Source organism: Equus caballus, chromosome X, assembly GCF_041296265.1.
Source record: "Equus caballus isolate H_3958 breed thoroughbred chromosome X, TB-T2T, whole genome shotgun sequence".
NCBI classification, from domain to species: domain Eukaryota; kingdom Metazoa; phylum Chordata; class Mammalia; order Perissodactyla; family Equidae; genus Equus; species Equus caballus.
In genome coordinates, this window is record NC_091715.1 from 141,192,901 (window position 1) to 141,212,784 (window position 19,884).

General features: G+C 51.7%; 1 long non-coding RNA gene and 1 other non-coding gene across 3 annotated transcripts in view; both read left to right on the forward strand.

Annotated features, from left to right (window-relative positions):
* Positions 1–17,633, forward strand: part of LOC106781395 (uncharacterized) — a 40,563-nt gene extending 22,930 nt beyond the window's left edge. The window contains exons 5-13 of one of the 2 annotated variants that reach the window (XR_011434752.1): positions 5,068–5,218; positions 5,555–5,658; positions 8,337–8,382; positions 11,015–11,164; positions 11,751–11,941; positions 12,873–13,068; positions 13,436–13,557; positions 16,724–17,028; positions 17,507–17,633. This is a non-coding gene — a long non-coding RNA (uncharacterized lncRNA). Of the gene's footprint in view, positions 1–5,067; positions 5,219–5,554; positions 5,659–8,336; positions 8,383–11,014; positions 11,165–11,432; positions 11,543–11,750; positions 11,942–12,872; positions 13,069–13,435; positions 13,558–16,723; positions 17,029–17,506 lie in introns of those variants that run through there. The other variant, XR_011434753.1, reaches the window with a different exon arrangement.
* On the forward strand, positions 14,609–14,737 carry MIR2114 (microRNA mir-2114). Its single transcript, NR_128204.1, has one exon. It is a non-coding gene; the product is annotated as a microRNA mir-2114 (primary transcript).
* Positions 17,634–19,884: the final 2,251 nt, after the last annotated feature.

A 19,884-nucleotide genomic window follows, 5' to 3' on the forward strand; every position in this document is an offset into this window, starting at 1 on the left:
TGCAGCGCAGACCAGGTCTTGGCCCCTTCTCCCAGGAGCTCACGTTGTAGTGAGAGACAAAAGTACAAAGTAACCAAACCACAGGGCAGAGGAAAATGAGGACAACTGCAGTAAGAAGATGCAGGGAGTGCAGAAGGGGAAGTTAATTCCGCCTCTAAAATTCTACATCGTTTGCTTGTCTCATTTATTGCCCCGCTTCCCCACTAGAATGTCAGCTCGGTGAGTGCAGACGTTTGCATCTGTCTTGTTCACTGCTGTATCCTCTGTGCCTAGAACAGTACCTGGCACATGGTAGATGCCCATTAAAATATCTGTTGAATAAATGAATGAATCGTGAGAGAAGGAGGGAGAAACTTGATGAAGCTCTCTTTGGAAACACTTCACAGAGGCAAGAATCCTGGCCATGGGCCTTACCAAAGGAGAATGGTCTTGGTGGACAGCCAGAACTGAATAGCCCCTTGGTCTGAGGGGGCAGCTGGTGGAGTGGGGGTGGGTGGGAAATTGCATGGTGTATTCAGGGAACAGAGTTGTCCAGCACAGAGGAATGTAGGACACCAAACAAGAATGGTGCCAGATCAGGTTGGGAGCAGATGACTGAGAGCAGTCAAAGCCAGGTGGAGGTGTTGTGTGTTCTCTTGCAAGTGTTGGGGTCTCTAGAGAAAGAAATCTGACATCCGCTTACTGACAAGGCTGACTGCCTGCTGGATCCGAGGCTTGCACCCTGGGAGACTGCAGAAGAGCTCTGATTCCCTTTACCAAGGACCTAGTGAGCATCTGGGTCTGCGAGAAAAGACTAAAACAGTGGAAAGAACTAGTAGCAGAAGCTGTAGCAGGAAGGGCCCTGGCAAGGCGGGAGGTAAGGGGCAGGCCTCAAGCTGAGCCTCACAGCCTGGCTGTCAGCCTCATGATGGGGATGGGCCAGCTGGTCCCAAGGGTCCCTGCAGCCCTGACATTCTGAGATTCTAATTATAGAAGTGAAAGCTTCATTCCAGAGAGCTGGGGAAATCCTTGGGATCAATTTCACCTCCCGGGGCTGCTAGTTCAGCTGGCACTGAGGCAGTTAAAAAGGAATGGAATAGAAATCCGGAGAGCCTGCATCAGCCTAATTGTCTCTCAGCAGACTTGTTTGCTTCTAGATGTCAGCAGCTCTTTTAGGAATGCAGAACAGCAGCCTTTTCACAGGCAAGAGTTGGGGCTTGGTTCCTGATCTTTTCTTTTTGCGTTGTGAAGAGGACCTGTCTTATAGGCCAAGAAGAAATCAAAGACCAGCTTCCTTCCAAACTTTGCTTCCAAAAAAGCAAATAAGAAACGTCGGGCTGTAGTCCGAGGTACTACAGGGCAAGTCTGGCATAAACAAGTCTCAATTTTCACGGCAGTCCATCCCACAGGCAGCTGAGAGGGAAGCCCCCATTCCAGAAGGCTCAGCTGAGCTGCTCTTTCTGGGTCTGCGCAAGTGGGGCCCATGGGAGGCCAGTGGCATTGGGCATCATTCCTGGCACACAAGCTGTGCCAGCACAAAGAACCCAGCTTAGGGAAAAGGGCTATGACCAGTCAAACGACTGGTTACTAGAAAGTCACCAGAACTAGTCATGAAAAAAAATAAATACACACCTCAAACAAGCTCTAACTGGTTATTTTTGTGGTTTGACTGAATTCCACTGTCTGAAAAGTGTGAGTGTAGCATGGTCCAAGCTGGATGCCAACCTCAGGTAGGCCCAGCAAATTCACTCAATATATTTAAGGTTCAAAGTCAAAGGTTTCCCGTCAATGCAGAGGGATAGGAGGTGACTGGGTGGGGAGAGCAGGGAGGAGGCCAAGTTCAGCCTTGGCACCTGGTGTTGGCGGCACTATTGCTAGATGGAGGGCAGAAGTAGGGTCAGGAGGAGAGGCAAAGCTGTGTAGCCCGATGAGATTGAGGAGCCCATGGGACAGCCTCGGAGAGAGGCCAGGAAGGAGTTGGGAGGACAAGTGTGGGCTCCAGACAGAAATTCCCTTCAGGCGTCTCCACAGTGGTCTTCTTGCGTGTGGGGGCGGGGCCAGGGGGTGAAGTTCAGTCTGGGTCACAGTCAATTGGAGGAGCTTAAGGAATATCCAGGTGGACATGTCCAGCAGATTGTTGAATACACAACTCCGGCGCTGAGGGGAGAGGGAGGGCTGGTGAGCCAGTGCTGGGAGCCCCAGGGAGTGACGGCCTTCTCTCCCGCCCTCATCCTCTCCTTTGTCACCACGGCCACCAGGACCACACAGTGGTTTCTGGTTCAGCCAAACTCCTCTGGGTCCCTGGAGCCCTGTGCTTGGGGCTTCTGTGGGGACCCCAGCTGCCCACCCTAGTGGGGACCCAGGGCCCCTTGCCGGGCCAGCCTCCTCCTGCCCTCGTGCCTTCATCCTCAGGCTTGTCCTGAGGAGTCTCACTCTCCAAGGTCTGTCCTCTGCCCCCTGGCTCCCCTCCCCTGGGCCCACCATGGACAGCCAGGACAAGAGCTCAGCGGTAGGGAGGAGAGGCCTGGGCTGCAGGCTGTGTCCCCCTGGGGCCTTCCGCCATGTTGGGCACATGAGCTGAGCCATCTCCGTGCTGTGGTGGAGTGAGGTTCTGCCGCTGGGGCCACATCCAAAGCCCTGTGTGCACCTTGGCTGGGCCAGGACCTGCCTGAGGGCCAGCGCCCAGGATGGCCTGCTCTCCTTTGCAGAGAGGCCCAGCACCAGGGGAGGCTGGGGAAGCCACCAGCCGGCAAATGGCAGTGCCCTCCCACTTGCGGGGAGCAGCCCGCTCCACAAGGGCTGTGGGAGACGGCCGTTCAGGCAGGAGGCGGAGGGGACCCAGAGCTGAGGCCCTGGCTCTGTATCCCTCTGATGGAAGGAAAGCGGGGAGGGACAAAAGAAGAGAGGAAGGAAGGGAGGAGAGCAGGAGAGAGGGAGCGGGCGCCCATGGCCTCCCTGGGAACCCACTGGAAATGCCCCGTGAGCCAGAGCCAGGGCCGACTAGGGCCAGGGTGGCTGCTTCTGAGACACGTCCTGTGCTCTTGGCGACTGTGTGCTTGGCTGATGCCACCTTCCACAGGTGACCAGGGTCACGCAGACCAGGCCAACAGAGTCCCCAAGGAGAAAATCTCCCAGCGACCCAGCATCAGACCCATTGCTCCTGGTCATCTTGGATGCGGCTGCTGGATCCGCAGAGCTGAGGACACAGGGACCCCGGGCTGGCCCTCACTTGCACATGACCCTGGGCACAGCCCTGCCCGCTGTGGGCCTGGTCTCCCTGCCTGTCAGCAGCTTGGGCTGGGGGCCTGGCTCACCTGAAGGGCCCTGCTTGTCCCTCCCACAGGCTCCCGGGTACCGACCAGCACAGGGCTCAAGGTGTACCAGGGCCTCTGGGCCACCCTGGGTCAGCTCTGGCTGCCCGCTGCCCAGGGACAGGAGGCCATGGCAGCCTTGGGCCCATCTATTTCCACCCCTCCTGTCCCATCGTGGCTCCAGGGACAGGGTGCTCCCTCCCACCATAGGGGTGATCAAGAGTACTATCCCAAGCTTGTCCCTCCCCCTCTTAGGGTAATGCCAGTCTGGGCACACCTCAGAGAGCCCAAGAGACCAAGACCACTCCCAGACCATCAAGTGTGGGCTCCTGGGGCTGAAAGTTGGTCCCCAGGCAGGCAGTGTCCTTTACTTGGGTGGTGGCTGCTTGTTTTCTGCTCTTGTTCATTTTATTTTTAGCCCACTTCACCAGCCTCTCTCCCGGCCTTGGCAGAACAAGCGCGTGCCCAGGGAAACTGGTGGGCACATTAGTGAAGCAGGCGGCCAGACGGGTCCGCCGAGGGGCTGGGAGGCCGACTGAGACAGTGTTTGCTTAGCTTCATCTCTTTATTAGTGCACTTAGAAACTGCTATTTATATTTTAACCCTCCAGGGACAGCCATGAATCTCTGGATGAAAAGAGTTGATGTATTTCCAGTCTTGAAAGTAAGAAATAATCAGTAGTCACAGACTTCGCCAAGACTGCCAGGGGTGGGAGGCTGTGCAGTGTGGCCCTGAGATGCCCTGGAAGTAGCTGCCAGGGGCAGTGGTCGTCGCCATGCCCACAACCCCTCAGCTTGCAGGGTCTGTGTTCTCCAATGCTAATTGGGGCCATTGGTGGTGAGGATCAGAGGACAGAAAAAGCCTGTGAAAACTGTGGTGGGCAATCTCCAAAGGGTTTCACACCTGGGAAAATGGAGACTCCTCCCCTCCCCCAACCAGAGCAGCAGAAGAAGGTGCCAAAGGCCACCCAGGGAGTGGAGTGGCCAGGCTGGGGCCAGAGCCAGGACCAGGGCTCCTTCCCTCTATGCAAGAAAGTTGCATGCCCCAGCCCCTGGAAGCATCTGTGGAGAGCACTGCACCCCATCTCTGAGCAGGTGCGGATGCCCTGGCCCAGCTCCCTCTGCATAGCTGCCAGGCCAAGGCAGGCTGGTCTCCGGGCCTCAGAGGCCCCTGTGGGGTTGGTGCCCTAAAGGGGTTGCTTGAGCCTCTCTGATCCTACCACTGCCTTCCGAGAGAGGCTGACAGGGGGGAGTGAGGCCACTAGGGGGTCAGTCTAGGCGGGGGTTGGGGAGGAGGATAGTGGACTCCTGCGTTCAGCCCAGCCCAGGCTCAGGGCTGTCATCAAGTGTCTGAACTGAGTTTGTTAAAGCAAACTGAGAAACTTCCTAATATTGAGATGTTTCCCCTGGGAGCTGTTTGCATCTCAGCCCTTGTATTTGGTCTGCTATAGTGAGGATGTTTGGGGACACTTATCAATAAGCTGAACAATTTGCTATGGCCTGCTTGTGGTTTTAGGAGCACTGGCTGCCATCTCTGCAGCTTACTAACGGGAGACAGTTTAAGGACATGCGTAGACATAACTGAGTTCTTCCAGAGCAAGACTAGCTTGCAGCCACCTCAGAATTTAACAGGAGAGAAGCAACCCAAACCTGGCGCCCCTCCCAGGAGATTTCTCTGCCTTGCTAACGGGACCCAGCAATGTGCATTTCAATTCCTGGCGGGGGTTTTCTGCCGAGTCTGACAACTCTGTAATGGTCTTGTTTGCTACCATTCACAGGGCATCAGGCGCTCCACCTACTCTGCCTAGTCCCCCACGGCGACGGCGACAGCTGAGAGAGGAAGGAAGCCCCCGCGGCCGCCCCACCCCTGGGCTACTCTGCTCTGCACGGCCTGGGCCCGTCCTGCCGTGGTGCCTAATTAGACCTCAGGTTTAGCTCAATTAACATCTTGAGCCTTTAGTTTATGGCTAAATCTACATACATTGTAATCTAAAAGCAAACATTTGCCTTTGCTAGCTCTAATTTATGCATAGAATCAGTTTACTGTTCCTGTCTTAATTATTATTTTTTTAATAGCTTTGCAACAGAAAATCAAGCCTGCTGAGTTTTATATTATACTCTGCAACTTATTTTCTTGTGTTTTTTAACGTAAAACATCTAATTAATCCATGTAATCTGAATACTTTATGTTTAAACCTTTCATACTCATAAAACAAACAATGAAAATGTAGCTAATTTGTATAGAAGCTTTTTTTGTCTTGTCAGATACATCAGCAAAGACATGGTGAGAGCGTGAAGACTTTGAAACAAGAAAATGAATGAAATTCCATCACAAGTATGTTAAAGGAGCTTTACCGCCTTAGGAAAAAGTTAGTATTTCAAGAAAGAAGTTCAGTTAACAGTGCCCGGGAGGGGAACCTTTCTTCCTTCAACCTTAGTTTCAGAAAGCACTTGCCCGAGGGGGCCCCTTTGGCCCCAGCACAATTGGGTGAGGGCCCGACAGGCAGGCAGCCCTAGGCACAGGTCACAGGCCCAGCAGAACCAGAGTCCGCCTGCCCCCAGCCTCCCTTCTCCTCGGCACAGTCTGCCAATCACCTTGTGAGCAGCCTTTCTTCTCAGCATCCCCGCCTTGACAGACTGGTGAGCCAGGACAGGGCTTGTCTGCGGCCCCTCATCTCGCCAGTGAAGAAGCCAGGAGAAGATCTGAGAGCTACCTGATCCCAGTTCCTTGGCCTGAGGAAAATCCCCTCGGACCTCGGTCTTGAGTATAAAAACCCTTGAAGCAGCTCTGAGGTGAGAGAGGGCGCTGGAGGCAGAGGAAGGGCTGTGTAACACCACCGCGCGCCAGCACCACGGTCTCCTGGTCCGGGCGCATCTCTTGCCTTTGCAGACACGTCTCAATTTGGCCATGTCCACCAGCCTCCTGAGCCCCAGCCTTGTCAATCCCCACACCTCGCCCTGGCTGGGGATTCAAATCCCAAGAAAGAAAGAGGCTATTTAGGTGCAAATATCCCTAATGAATAAAGAGAGGAGGTTCACTTGCCAGATTATTTAAGGCAAGTTGTCTAAGCCATTTCTCTTTAGCCAGCACGTTGGTCTCGGGGCCTGTAAGGGACATGAGCAGCTCTCAAAAGCCTGGCTCCAGAACTCTCCTGGAACCAGAGCCTGTAAGGAGGAATTGACGAGCAAATTACCAATTATTACTGCAAAAACGTCTCCAAACGGGGTATGGGGAAAGCTCCTGGGAATAGGCTTATCTGACTAGACTCTTTCCAGCAGACAGATTCTAAACTGGCCATGTCACCAGGGGACTGAGGGTGAGGAAGTGGCCAGATGGCACTGGCAACTCCATGGACATTTCCTGCCTCACTGGGCTCCTCCCTAGCCCCTGCTGGTGGGTGTCTGCAGGAGGGCAGCTTGCAATTCCCTGTCTCCACCAAAGCCACCTCTGCCTACCCGGTGCGCTGCCATTGGCCAAGAGTGGTTGGTCAGTATCCAGGTTGACTAGATGCTGACTGGCCTCGAAGACTGTGTCTTGGTACTTCTCCAGTTTGGCTTAGAAACAGGCTGTGATGGAAAGGAAGAATCACAGGGCGGGGCCTCCTTTCCTTGTCTGCCCTTCTCACCTCTGCTCCAGTATCAAAACATTTTGGAGACTCTGCATAACAGCAGCTAGCAATACTTTTATTATCTGTTGTTTGAGGAACACAAAAGGACAAACAGCGATATAAATATGGAAGGCATCCATCTACAGACAGGGCTTGGTATACACGTGGATCCGTGAACTCCCAGCAATAATGCCCCCATTCATCCATGCAGCCAACATTTACTGAGTACTCAGTACGTGCCAGGCCTTGTGTTAGATGCTGAGGCTACAATGAGGAGTAGGACATGGCCCCCGCCTTCTAGGAGTGTGCATGGTCTTTGAGAGAGTTCGTATCACTGGGCTGAAATCAAGGGGTCAGCAGGGCTGGTCTCCCTCTGCAGGCTCCAGGGGAGGATCCTTCCTTGCCTCCTGCAGCTTCCAGGGCCTCCAGGTATTCCTGGGCTTGTGGCTGTGTCACTCCAATCTCTGCCTCCATCTTCCCAAGGCTTTCTCCTCTGCATTTCTCCTCTTCTCAGGACACTTGCCATTGGATTTAGGGCCTACCCGGATAATCCAGGATGATCTGTTCTTGAAATTCTTACCTTAATTACATCTGCAAGGACACTTTTTCCAAGTAAGGTCACATTCACAGGTTCCAGGTGGACATATCTTTTGGGGGCCACCATTCATCACACTACAGGGGAAACCACATGGTGTTCCAGGCTGTTTCCAATGCTTCTCAGAGCTTGCTGCTACTGCTGTGGTGTTTGACCAGGCCCCCCCACTACAGGGCTGATGGGTAGCAGGCAGTCTATACGTCACCTGAATTCTGGTGTATTAGGTACTGGAATCTGCATTGCCTCTGAGCTGGTTATGTCTCTCTGTCAACCACAAAGCTTCCTCAGGAAAGGAAAAAAAGTAAAAGAGAAAGAGAAGAAAAATGTCCCATGCAGAGGAGATAGATAGGTAGATAGATAGATAGATATTCCTCCATTCAGCCACAGAGGTGTTTTCCCAAAGTCCAGTCTGGCTCCTGCCGTTGCGCACAAGCCTTTGATGACTCTCTGGTGCCTGTGAGATGCTGTGTGAGCTGCTAGGTCTGGCCCTCAACATCACATGGACCCAGCCTCCCTCTGCGGCCACCCTCTCCCCAACCCCTCTCCCATCCTCACACAGGTCTGTATCGCAGGCTGGCCCCTTTGCCCCACAGAATATCCTGCCCTCCTCTGCCCCCAGGCCCCTGCTCACTTCGTCCTCACCGAGGATACTTTTCCACACCTGCCCACCTTCTTTCCAGCTCTCCAGGCTCAGCTCAAACCCCACTTCCAAGAACCCTTCCCAGACTCACAGAGCTGAGAATGACTCCCTCCCTCTGCTCTAGTCCCTTCCCTACGGTCCATTCAAGATCATGGTTGGCCTTGTGGACAACTCACTTAACCAGGAGTCTCTTTCGCCCTCTAGGGGATGGAGTTGAACTTGCCCTCTGGTCCCTGACGCCTCACACATGGTAAGATAGGCAATGGATTTTTGTTGGATAGAATTGAAGGAGAGGTGTGCATCTTATTGCTTCCTTCATTGCTTGTTGGCAAGGAAATTAACCAATTCCAAGAGAGGGCATAAAAAGGCAGGAAAATCAACTGAGAGAGAAGAGATCCAGAGTCACCCCACATAGCAGACTCAGGATTTGAAGATCCTGAGTTCTGCCCGGGCCTCTCCTGCTACTCCTTCTCTGCAGGCTGCCCAGTCCAGGTGTCTCAGGCATCCCCCTTGTCTTGGAGCAGGGACTTGGGGTTCATTCTGTTAACACCTGAGATGAGTGAAGATATTGCTCAGGTGGCCTCAGGCTTTGCAGATGTCTCCAAAGTCGCCTTCCTGCTTCCTCCCTACTTTAGCCAAGGCTGGACCATTTCCTTTCAGCTCCTCTGGCTGCTGGGAAAGTAAGGCCCCCAAGGCCACGGCTAGATGTCATACCCAAACCCCTGGAGTCTGTCTCCAGAACCTCCCTGATTTAGCCCCCCTTCCCAGGTTCACAGCCCCCGGGGCAGCCCTCCTGAGCCACCCACCTCGCACCTTGCCCATTTAGGGACTTGCTGCCTTTGTCCACAGCTTCTTCTCAGCCCCTCAGCCTCTTCACAGCTGCTCCCATAGGAACATCAGCGCAAGGACTTCATCCTGCCGTCACTTTGGTGTGGGGAGGGGACAGAGCACGAACTCTGACATCAGCCCTGGGTTTGCACCCCAGCTCTGCCTTTCACTAGCTTATGATCTGCTCTGAGCCTCAGTTCCCAGTGAACTCATTCATTCACTTACTCAGTAAAACCAAAAAAACCTTTATGGAGCACCTACTGGGTACCAGGCCTACTATGTGCTATCCATTGGGAGTACAGCAGTGAAAAGGACAGTATCCCTGCCCTCCAGGAGCTCCCTTCTTGATCCTGCAAGGTGCCAGCCATGTAAATAAGCATAATAGAAGGAGACAAAGGATATGATGTTGGGGCCCCATGCTGTGCTCTGATGTGACTGCTGAGCTCCTAAAAATGTCCCACTCGCAAGTGTTATATTATGAAAACATAGCAAAGGGCTAGGGGCTAGAGAATTCTGGACTTGCAATAAAAAACCATTTTTTTCCTGCAAGGATTTTAATAAAAAAGATTTTTTAAAAAATAGTTGTGGGTATACTTAGTTTTTGCAAGCTAAGATAATCAGCTGCTCCAAGTGGACAGAACATACGTGAATACCACTGAGCCCATCCTGAACAGCACAGAAAGCCAAAGTCAAGTTTCTCTACTGCCCAAATACTGCCTGTCCCCAATTTTGAGATAGTGTGATTGATAAGATGCAAATAATTTAATAATAGTTTTTCAGGAAGAAATAAAGAAGAAGCAAAACTCCATTGAAGGTGCCCACGGATAGTGATGAGTACCGCAGTATTACCATGTACAAAAGCATGCTGCTCAGAAAATTCTCTTTGCAGCCCAGCTCCCAACCGCCAGAGGCCAGAGGTGCGGCCAGCCACTCTGCTAGCACAGGCCCCCTCGTCCATCAATCACAGGCGACACTTCCTCCCTCCCACCCCCATAGCCCCACTTCCCAACTCTGATCATGTCATAACCAAGAGGAAGCTGCATAATGCAACTAAAGCGTCCTAGTGCTGCCTTGCTGTCCCATGGGAGTCACAGCAGGAGGAATGCTTGCATGCAAATGGAGGACAAGGGGAAGCAGCTGCCACATCCCTCCGTGCGAGGGCTCCAAGGCCTGGGCCGCAGTGGCAACAGACACCTGAGAGCAGAGGGAGAGAAATATTTAGGAAGTGAATTGACAAGATTGGTTGTTGAGAGGTTGGGGAGAGAAAAGAGAACGGGGGAGTCAGGGGTGTGCCCAGGTTTCTCGCCAGTTACTGAGACATGCGCCCCAGGAGAGAAAACCCGGTATTGGGTTGGGAGCCCCAGGGCTGGATCCACCAAAGGCTCCTGCTTTCCTGTGGGGCCAACTCTGTGGTGTTTTGGGAGGGAACAGGGAGGCTCAGAGGTCTGGGTTAGGCTGGCCGTGTCCCATCCCTCTAGGGCTAGATCCAGAAATGCATCTTCTCTCTCCTGAACCTGCAAAGACCACGTGCTCTTTGTGCCTCTTAAAGCCCTTATCACGACGTTCATTTCTGTAGCCTGCAGTTGATCCAGGCTACTGGCGGGCCCCCCATCAGCAGCCCAGCAAGTGGCCCCCCACTGTGCTGGTCCACCCAGGGGCAAGGCAGGCCTGTGGTCCCCCCTGTTGGGGCTCCCATCCCGGTTCCTGCGCGGCGGGCCCAGGGGAAGGGCCTGCTTTGTCAGGGTGTGGTAGCAGTGCAATGGGCTCATGCTCTGAGCGCATCTAGGACAGTGCCTGCCTGGCCCTTGCATCTACCAGGGGAAGTGTTACCTTTGCTGCTGGTAATGGCTTCTTCTCCTTTTTCCCTTCTCCTTCCTCTTTTTCCATCCTTCCTCTCCTTGGTATTGTTGCTACCATGTGGCACGGTATGTGTGTTGGTTTCCTGTGACTGCCATAACAAATTATCACAACCTTGGTGACTTAAAACAAAAGAAACGTATTCATTTATGCAGAAATTTATTTATGTATGTATGTATTTATTTCTTCTCTCACAGTTCTGGAGGCCAGAGTCTGAAATCAAGGTGTCAGCAGGGCCGTGCTCCCTCTGAAGACTCCAAGAACCGCCTTTTCCAGCTTCTGGTGGCCCCAGGCATTCCTTGGCTTGTGGCTGTGTCCCTCCAATCTCTGCTTCCATCTTCTTCCCTGTGTGTCTCAGATCTCCTTTTTCCTCTCTCTTATAAGAACCCCTGTTGCTAGATTTAGGGCCAACCTGGATAATCAGAATATCTCATCTTGAGACCCTTAACTTCATTACATCTGCAAAGATCCTTTTACAAATAAGGTCACATTTACAGATTCCGAGTGGACCTATCTTTTAGGGGGTCAACACTCAACACACTATAGTATAAATATTAGGATTTCCCATCAACACTAAGATCACAGGCCACATCACCCGCGTCTTCTCTGGGCCAGGCCTCTGCAGAGCACCCACAGACCTAAGTGCCCACAGCTGGGACAGGAGGCCAGACCACAGCTTAGATCAACTCTCCGGAACTCATGGGGAAAGCGGTCCTGGAGATCAGGTGACCCAACCCCGTCACTAGCCTGGCAGGGGAAAGGGAGGCCCCCAGAGGAGGCCTTCCCGGGGTAGGCAGGCTCTTCCCTGAGATCTCCCTCCTGCTGCCTCTCAGCAGGCCTTGAGAGGGCATCTCGTGTGTGCCTGGGCAGTGCTCGCTGCTGGGACAATTGTTACATAAAGCCCCCCCTCTCCCTTGTGGTCTCTCCCGGCAGCCACAGGCGTCATCCTGCTCCTGCTCCTGCTCTCGGGGCTGCCCAGACTTCGATAAGGGGATGCAGAGGGTTCTCCCATTGCCCGACAGCCCAGAGACACACACACTAGCAGGAGGCAGTGGACCCTGAAGCTAAAGTCCTGGGTTCGAGCCCTGACTACCAGGCCTGTCATTTCAGGCCACTTCATTGAGGTAAAATGGCAGCAGTAAGCCTAATCAGGTTGTGAAGCACTTGCGGCAGGGAAGTGGAAACGTTTTGCAACCTGCAAGGGGCCCTGCAGGAGGCACTCATAGAGATGCCGGGCCACTCCTCCCACCCGCATGGCCTTGGGGCTGGGACTGATCTGTCTCCTGCATTAGATGGCACAAACTGTTGCCCCTCATGCTGGGAAAAGCAAGGACTGAGGAGAAAGCGAGGGCTGCGGGGGAGGACGGCGGGGGGAGGCCCGTGCAAAGCTCAGCCCCCCTCGCACATTTCTAAGAACACAGTGATGAGCCAGAAAAGAGAAAGACCATGTCTTTCACCAAAGGGGGGAGGGGACAACCCAGTGACCAATTTCGGTGATTAGCTGCAAGAAGAGGGCCCTTTATTCCAGGCGTGTGTATGCCTTTTAATTTCCTCTTGTGGGTTCCTGAGGGGGCCCAGTAACCGTGCAATTGGTATTCCTCGCCAGCCTCGGAGGATGTGGACACTCTCTCGGAGATGGCTCCAGGTGGTACGGAGTGCCACCTGCACTCCCAGCTTCCCGATTAGCTGCTCTGCACCAACCTCCTCGGGGCAGGGGAGGGGAGGCAGCGGACCGGACCGGGTCTGCCCCCGGTTCAGATGGGTCTTCTCCAGGCTGGAGGCAGCAGCAGCCAGGTCCGAGTTGACCTTGGCACCTCCCCTGCTTTGTGCGAGACAAAATAAAAAATGTACAATTGGTGACAAAGGGACATGACCCCCTTAAGCAATTGTAGGCCCAGAAGTTACAAAGCAGGCCAATTAGGGGGCGGTGATTTGCATTACAAGAAGACCCTTTGCTTCATAAAAGGAGTTCTCAGTGGGCTGCAATAGGTTGCGCCCCAGGGGGGTTAAAGATTCAATTTACAGAACAGTGATTCGCCCACAACTCTCCCACAGCACGCCCCTTTGTGTAAACGAGTTCATCTGTACTGACTTTTGACCAGCCTCCCAGTCCTGAGATTTGTTGTTTCGCAAACGACACAGGCAGTCCTTACACTAGCTCACACGCACACACGCCTGCTTTGCCGTGCCCTGCCAATTTCTCAAAAACAGAAGATGCGGCTCCTCCCCAGGCTGGCACCTGGCTTTGAAGGTAAACATGGTGGCCAAGTGCCCGGGCCCAGGAAGGGAGGGATGTTGGGGGGCTAAGGGGAGCGTTGGTTGGGTAAGGCCTGAGTTGGTCCCGCTGGGCCACCAGCCATTTGCGGGGCCTATTCCCTCTTTGAGGCCTTTAGTGTCCATGTTTATAGAACAAGGAAAGATTGATACAGTAATTTCCAATGGCACTTCCAGCTTCACCATTCCAGGAGCTCCCCTCTGGGGCTGGCTGAGTGGCCCTGGGGATGCCCTGGACCTGTGACGTGGGATAAGGATATTGCCCTGGATAATGCCCAGAATAATGGCAAGGGGGAAAATGAAATATGCTTGTGAAAGTAGTTTAGATATTGTCCCTTTTACAGATGTTGGAGATGCGGCTGATGGCCTGTGTTCCTGTAAAGAAGGGCATCTCAAAGTCACCTGCCGCACCATCTAAGCGCTCAGATGGCCAGGAACCTGCTCGGTGGAACAGCCCAGTGCAGAGGTATTCTAGGGATCAGCTTGGCAAGCTCTGTGAGGTTTCCATTCCAACCAGTGCCCAATGGAAGTACACTCTTTCCCCTACATCGTGAAATTTAGAGAAAAGTAGAATCCCAAAACACAAAGTTTGAGTTTCACAGAACTTAACTGGACCAAAGTTTGGAATATAGTAGGAGCTTAAGGAAATGACTTGGAAGTGCCCATTAGAAGTTGAGTTTTGAAATGAAAACCAATTGTTCATGCTTGCCCAGGCTCTGCGACTCAACTCGAAAAGCAAGGTTGCTGGGGTCACTGGGATGGGGGGAGGGGCTTGTGTTGTCAGCAGCTCTTACGTAACCTTGTGGTGCTGCTGGCTGGAGGCCCCGAAACTTTGACCCCCGCCATTGCTCAAGTTGAGAAGCAGTTCGTACACACCCTAAGGATTCAAGGTGATTTTTAAAAGTTCTGAAATCCAAGCCTCAACCACAGAGTTGTTCTCAGAGCTAGGAAGTTTGAGGAACTTAAAATGAACTAGGAAAAAAGGCAAAAGAGGAAGAGCTAGAACAGAGAGATCGAGAAGCTCAGAAGAAGGGAGATGGGGAAGGGGAGAGAAGAGAAGAAATGCCAACATTTCCCGATGATTTTAATTTTCACTTAACAAAGCACCAAGGGGCTGTCATCCATTACACTTCCCCATGCCCCGCTCCGTGACCACAGGTAGGGCCCTCAGGGAGGGAAGAATGTAGAACTCACTTCTTCCGGCCCCAACCAGATCTGCCTACTGCTGTGTGGGCACTAGGGAGGGAAGAGCCCTGACAATTGCCAAGGGCCTCCTCTCTCTGAGGGGAATGGCCAATTTTCACCCCCACCAGAGGGTGAGCGCTGCTCCAAACTCCCCTCCTGGATTGTACTTACCTCAGTGCCACAGGAGCCTGGAGTCAGACAGAGGCCACCTCACATCAGCAGGGGCACCTAGGACTCAGTGAAGGAGGCGGTGACAGACTGCAGAAGCCATCGCTCCAGTCTCAGTCGGCAGGTCCTCATGCAGTCCGCAAGGGGCTGAGCATCCCAGCCCCTGGGCTCAGGGACAGGCCATGGCCTCCATGCTCCTAGTCCCTTCCTTGAAGGGTCGGATAAGTCACATGACGAGCCTCAAGCAAGGGACTTTGAGCTGGTGGCTCCCAGCAGCCTCCTGTTCCTGAACCATCATCGTCTCCTCCCGAAGTCCTCCCATCCTCTGCCCCTGCCTGTGCCATCCCTGGGGAAGCTTTGCCAAGAGCAGAGGCGGCCTTCTGCTTCTGTCTGGGTGATGAGAGGACTGGCCTCTGTCCCAGCTTTGCCATTAGCCGACCAATCAGTTTCCCGTGGCTGCTGTAAGAGATTACCACCAACTTAGTGGCTTAAAATAATGTAAATTTACTCTCCTCGTTCTAGGGGGCAGAAGCCCAAAGTTAGTTTCATTTGGCTGAAGTCAAGATGTCAACAAGCTGGCTCCTTCTGGAGGCTCTGAGGGGAGAATCCATTTCCTTGGCCTTTTCCAGCTTCTGGTGGCTGCCTGCATTCCTTGGCTCGTGGCCCCATCCTCCATCTTCAAAGTGCATCACTCCAACCTCTGCTTCTGACATCACGTGGCCTTCTCCTCTTCTGTCTGTGTCAAATCTCCCTCAGCTTCCCTCTTATAAGGACACTTGTGATGGCATTTAGGGCCCATCCAGAAAATTCAGGCTAATCTCTCCTTCTCAAGATCCTTTATTTAATCACACCTGCAAAGTCCCCTCTGCCGTATAACATTCACTGGTTGCAGGGATTGGGACATGGACATCTTTGGGGGCCAGTATTCAGCCTCTGACACGAGGTTCGGGTCTTTGGGCAGCTAAGTTGCCTCACCTCTCTGAACTTTAGAATTCTCATTTGTACAAAAGGGATGAGGCTCCTGTCCTGCTGACCTCTGGGCTTAATGAGAGGTTCCAGAGAGGTGGTAGAGGTCATGGCTTTTTGTAAAATGTTAAATGAAGACCGGTATAAGTACTGAGGTTCGTTCTTGTTACCTTTTCTGTGAAGCTGAGACCCCTCAGTTCAGTCACACACAGCCCAGAAACTCTGCCTCCACAGCCTTCTCCAGGTGTGTCTTGATAGATGCTCTCCAAGTTGAACTTTAGGCAGACTGGCTCCTCCCACCCTGTCACAATGAGTGACAGGGAGAGTGGAAGGTCCTTCGGTGGGTGGCAGCCATTTTGGCTTTGATCCCAGGCACTGTCGAGTGATCATCTCAGTTGGCCAAAGTTTCCCTTCCCACTCTGCTGTGTGGTGGTTCCAGTGAGGCCCACATGTTTATACATCATAAGGATAAAGCCCTAAGCACAGTGGTTGGCACAGAGGAAATGGCACACAATCATTCTTCTCTGAGAAGCAGTTAAAGCAGCCTGTGCTCGTCACCCCTTTGGTACTTCTGGAACCATCCTTTACTTCTTCCATAAGATCACGACCAACAGCCACAGTGGCAAGGCATGAGTACTTCTTGGCGTTGGTGCCATCCTGGCCCTCTGCCAGTTGCTGTCCACGGTCACTTTGGTGGATCAGGTCTTACTGTCAGTCTCCGCCGACCAGCCTGACTGGGGGCAGGTCACAGTTTGTCCAGCAGCGGATAGGAGGTAGGCAACGGCTGGCGAAGGCTGTATGGAGACATTGGCAAAACACCCTGGGCGCATGGCTTCAGCTGGCTCCTGGGGCTTGGCAGACACCGTGCAGATTAGCAGCAAGCTTTCCAAGGGAAACAGTTGTCTCTACCCAAACCCAGGGGAGTTGCATCTGCTCCCACCTTGGGGGGGCTCAGCTAAGCCTGTGAGAAACTGAGAACAGGAAGACTCTTTCTGAACATGGCCCTCCGACTCCTTCTTCATGCCAGCGTGGAGACGGGATCAGGCCGGGGCAGGGGGGGTGGGGGGGAAGGCAGGGGAGGGGAGGAGGATTGGTAAGGAGAACTTGGCCATTATTCCACAAGACAGCCAGGCTGGCAGCTTTCTCTGTGGGTGCTGCCCGTCCCAGTCCTGGTCTCTGACCTTTTCCTGAGGGGCCCTGACATCTACAAAGCACAGCACCATTTCCTAGGGCCTTCTCCAGCCATCTTCATCACTGCGGTGCCCTACAGACCTGAAGAAAGGCAGGACAGTGACACTTTTTCCATTTTACAGGTCGGGAGACGAGCCAGGGGGAATTAACCTGCCCAGATCACACACACGCACATGGAACTGGCAGCAGACTTCCCATGCCCAAACCCAGTCTTTGGATTGTGGTCTAGCACTGTCTGTCTGAATGCAGGAGGCCACACAGCACTGTTGGCTGAAACGTTATCAGCTTATTCTCCTTGTGCATTCTGCATGCGATTCCACGCATACTCATTTCCACTCAAGAGCAGCCCTGTCGTTTGGAAGGCCCGCTCCACGTGATGTGCCCAATTACTTTGATGTCTGAATTAGTCATTCTGTTTCTCTAACAGGTAACTGAAGCTACCTTTTGCGTACTTGTTTGCTTGTTTCTATTGGCTTGATTTTTCTTCTTTATGGACTGTGTAAGCCAACTTGACATCCGTTACAGACCCCAAGTTGGTAGGTGCACACAGTCTTCTGTGTGGTCCGACCCCAATACAGGTATAGATTCTGGAGATAAAAAGACTTACTTCTCTCAGGATTTAGGGGTGGGGAAGCTGCACCCTCCTAGAAAAAACTTAAACATCAATTTGTAGACAACCTGGGGGAGCAGGACACCTTGTGCGGGACTTAATTTGGAGTGGGGGTGTGGTCCTCAGTAATGCAGTGACATAGGAACACAGTCCTGTTTATTCTAGAGTGGCAGTTCCAACAATGTGGTCCAGGGACCCCTGAGGGTCCCTGAGACCCTTTCTGGGGCCTACATGACCAAAACTCTTTTCACAATAGTACCAAGATATGTTTCCCTTTTCCCCTCTCCTCACCCAGTTTCGCCGTGGATTTTTCCAGAGACAACACGATGTGATATCACAACAGATTGAATGCAGACGCAGTTACAAGAATCCAGCTGTCTTGTATTAAGCCTGACATTAAAGAGATTTACAAAAACGTAAAACAATGTCGCTCTTCTCACTAATCGTTTTTGTTTTGGAAAATATAGTTATTTATGTTAACATATAATGGGTTTATTATTTTTATTTTAAAATGAATTAATAAATATTTTAAAGTTTTCTCAGTTTCAATTCCTAAAACTGTAAATATCTATAGATAGAGAGAGGCCACATGAGCAAGAGCTCTTTGGGCTCCTCAATGATTGTTAAGAGTGTGAAGGGACCCTAAGACCAAAAAGCTTGAGAATTTCTGTCCTAGAGAAACAGGAGGCCCTTCCATTGGACACCTGCGGACACCGTGTAGGGCAGGAAATTGCCCAAGGTCACCCAGTGATTTCTTAGCAGAAATGGGACTTCAATCCATGTCTTCTGAGTGCTCAAGTCTGGATTTCCAGAGTATTTTTATCAAAAGCTTCAGTGGCTCGGCTTTGGGGCAGGGACCTAAATGAATAACGCACCATACTTTCCAGAGCTACCAAATACTTGAGATTCCAGTGAGTCTCAGGGCTTTACCCACAAGGGGATTTCATCCACCTACTACCTTGAAGAATTAGGTGAGGGGGAGAAACTCACCCAGACCATGCATTGAGCCAGTAGCCCAGCAGAACCAGAATAGGCTTCCAACCCCGGTCAGGGCCCCTCCTAGAGACTGTTGCTGCTGCGTGGGAGACTCCGGTCAGCCGAAAGACCCTCCTTGTGACAACAAAAGGTACTAAAATTGGCCAGGACCCATCAGTAGACTCTGAAGACTCTTGAAAAGGCTAAATGCCCCTACATCAGTCCTCTCCCCAGCTCTGTCCACAAGAGATATCAGTTATACCTTACCTCACTGCTCTGATTGCTCCTGCATCCAGGAGTGGGAATTTACTAAAGACCTGCACCTACAACAGTATCTCATGGCATTGAGAATGTCTGAAATCTGCACACGCCAGGTAGCTCCCTTAAATGCCCTTGTTCTTTCATCAATTTCCACACCACCACCATGTAACCTGTGTGCACAGATTGTTAAAAAGTGCTGTCTCCGTGCTCTGTGGGCCCTTCAATCAAACCTCATTTGATTTTAATAGCACTGAGGCCCTTGTGTTATTCCAGACATCAGACTGTCTGAGCTGCAGAATTGACATGCGCTTCCTCTCTGAATTGTTACCGAAAGATGAGAGGGGAGGGACTGTGATTTGGGTATACTTATGCTTCGCGCTAGTAATGACGCGCCAGCCACATACTCATTAAACACTGTGGCTTTTAAACAAGCTTGACATTCGAGCATTCTTGCTGGTCCATTTCCAGCCCATTTGCAAATTGAAAAGGGAGCTGTTGAATCTTGCTTTGCGATAGACGACTACCGTGGCATCCTGGCCTGGAGTTTCCAATTTACCAGTCTTGGCCGCGGGTCAGGTGGAGCTCAGCATTGCAGGAGGACCGGCTGAGGGAGAAAGGAGAGTGCACTCTGGAAGAGGAGGGGCCCAGTCTCACTACTCCCCTTGACATGTATCATTAACTATTAATCGAGAATCATTATTTTTGTGGATTTGTCACAATTGCCTTCTACAACTGGCTTCCTCAGTGCTGTGCTAATTATCCGTATGTGCTCCGAGGCACATTTGTGAATGCCAATCATTTATTTCCAATTTACATAATCACAGAGGGCTGTTGAAAAGGGAAATGCTTTAGAGTCAGTGCATTAGCATTGGCCTCCAGATCATTTTACGCTCTGACTTGACAAGTCCATTCCTATCATAAATAAACTTAACCTTTTGCATCCCTGGAGCAGGCAGGGAAACTGGCAACATCTCTGCAAGGGTCATTTATCTCACATGATCTACCAAGTTAGGTGCTCTATTGTGCTTTTATTAAAAAAACAAAATAGATGCAACTTCCAAAGCTGACAGAAGAAGAAACAGAAAATTTGAGTAGTCCAATATCTATTGAAGAAATTGAATATTAATTAAAAACCATCCCACAAAGAACCTCCAGGCCCAGGTGGATTCCCATGTGAATCCTTCCAGACGTTTGAGGAAGAAATAACACTAACCTTACATAAGCTCTAGCAGAGAACAGAAAAAGGGAACACTTTTTTTTTGATGAGGCCACTATAACCTTAATTCCAAAACCTGACCAAGATATTACAAAAAAGGAATATTATAGACCAATTTGTCTCATGAACATATTTTCACAAATCTTTAATAAAATATTAGCCAATGAGATCCAATATATATACACAAATAATATTTATTGATATATTTATTTAGATACAGA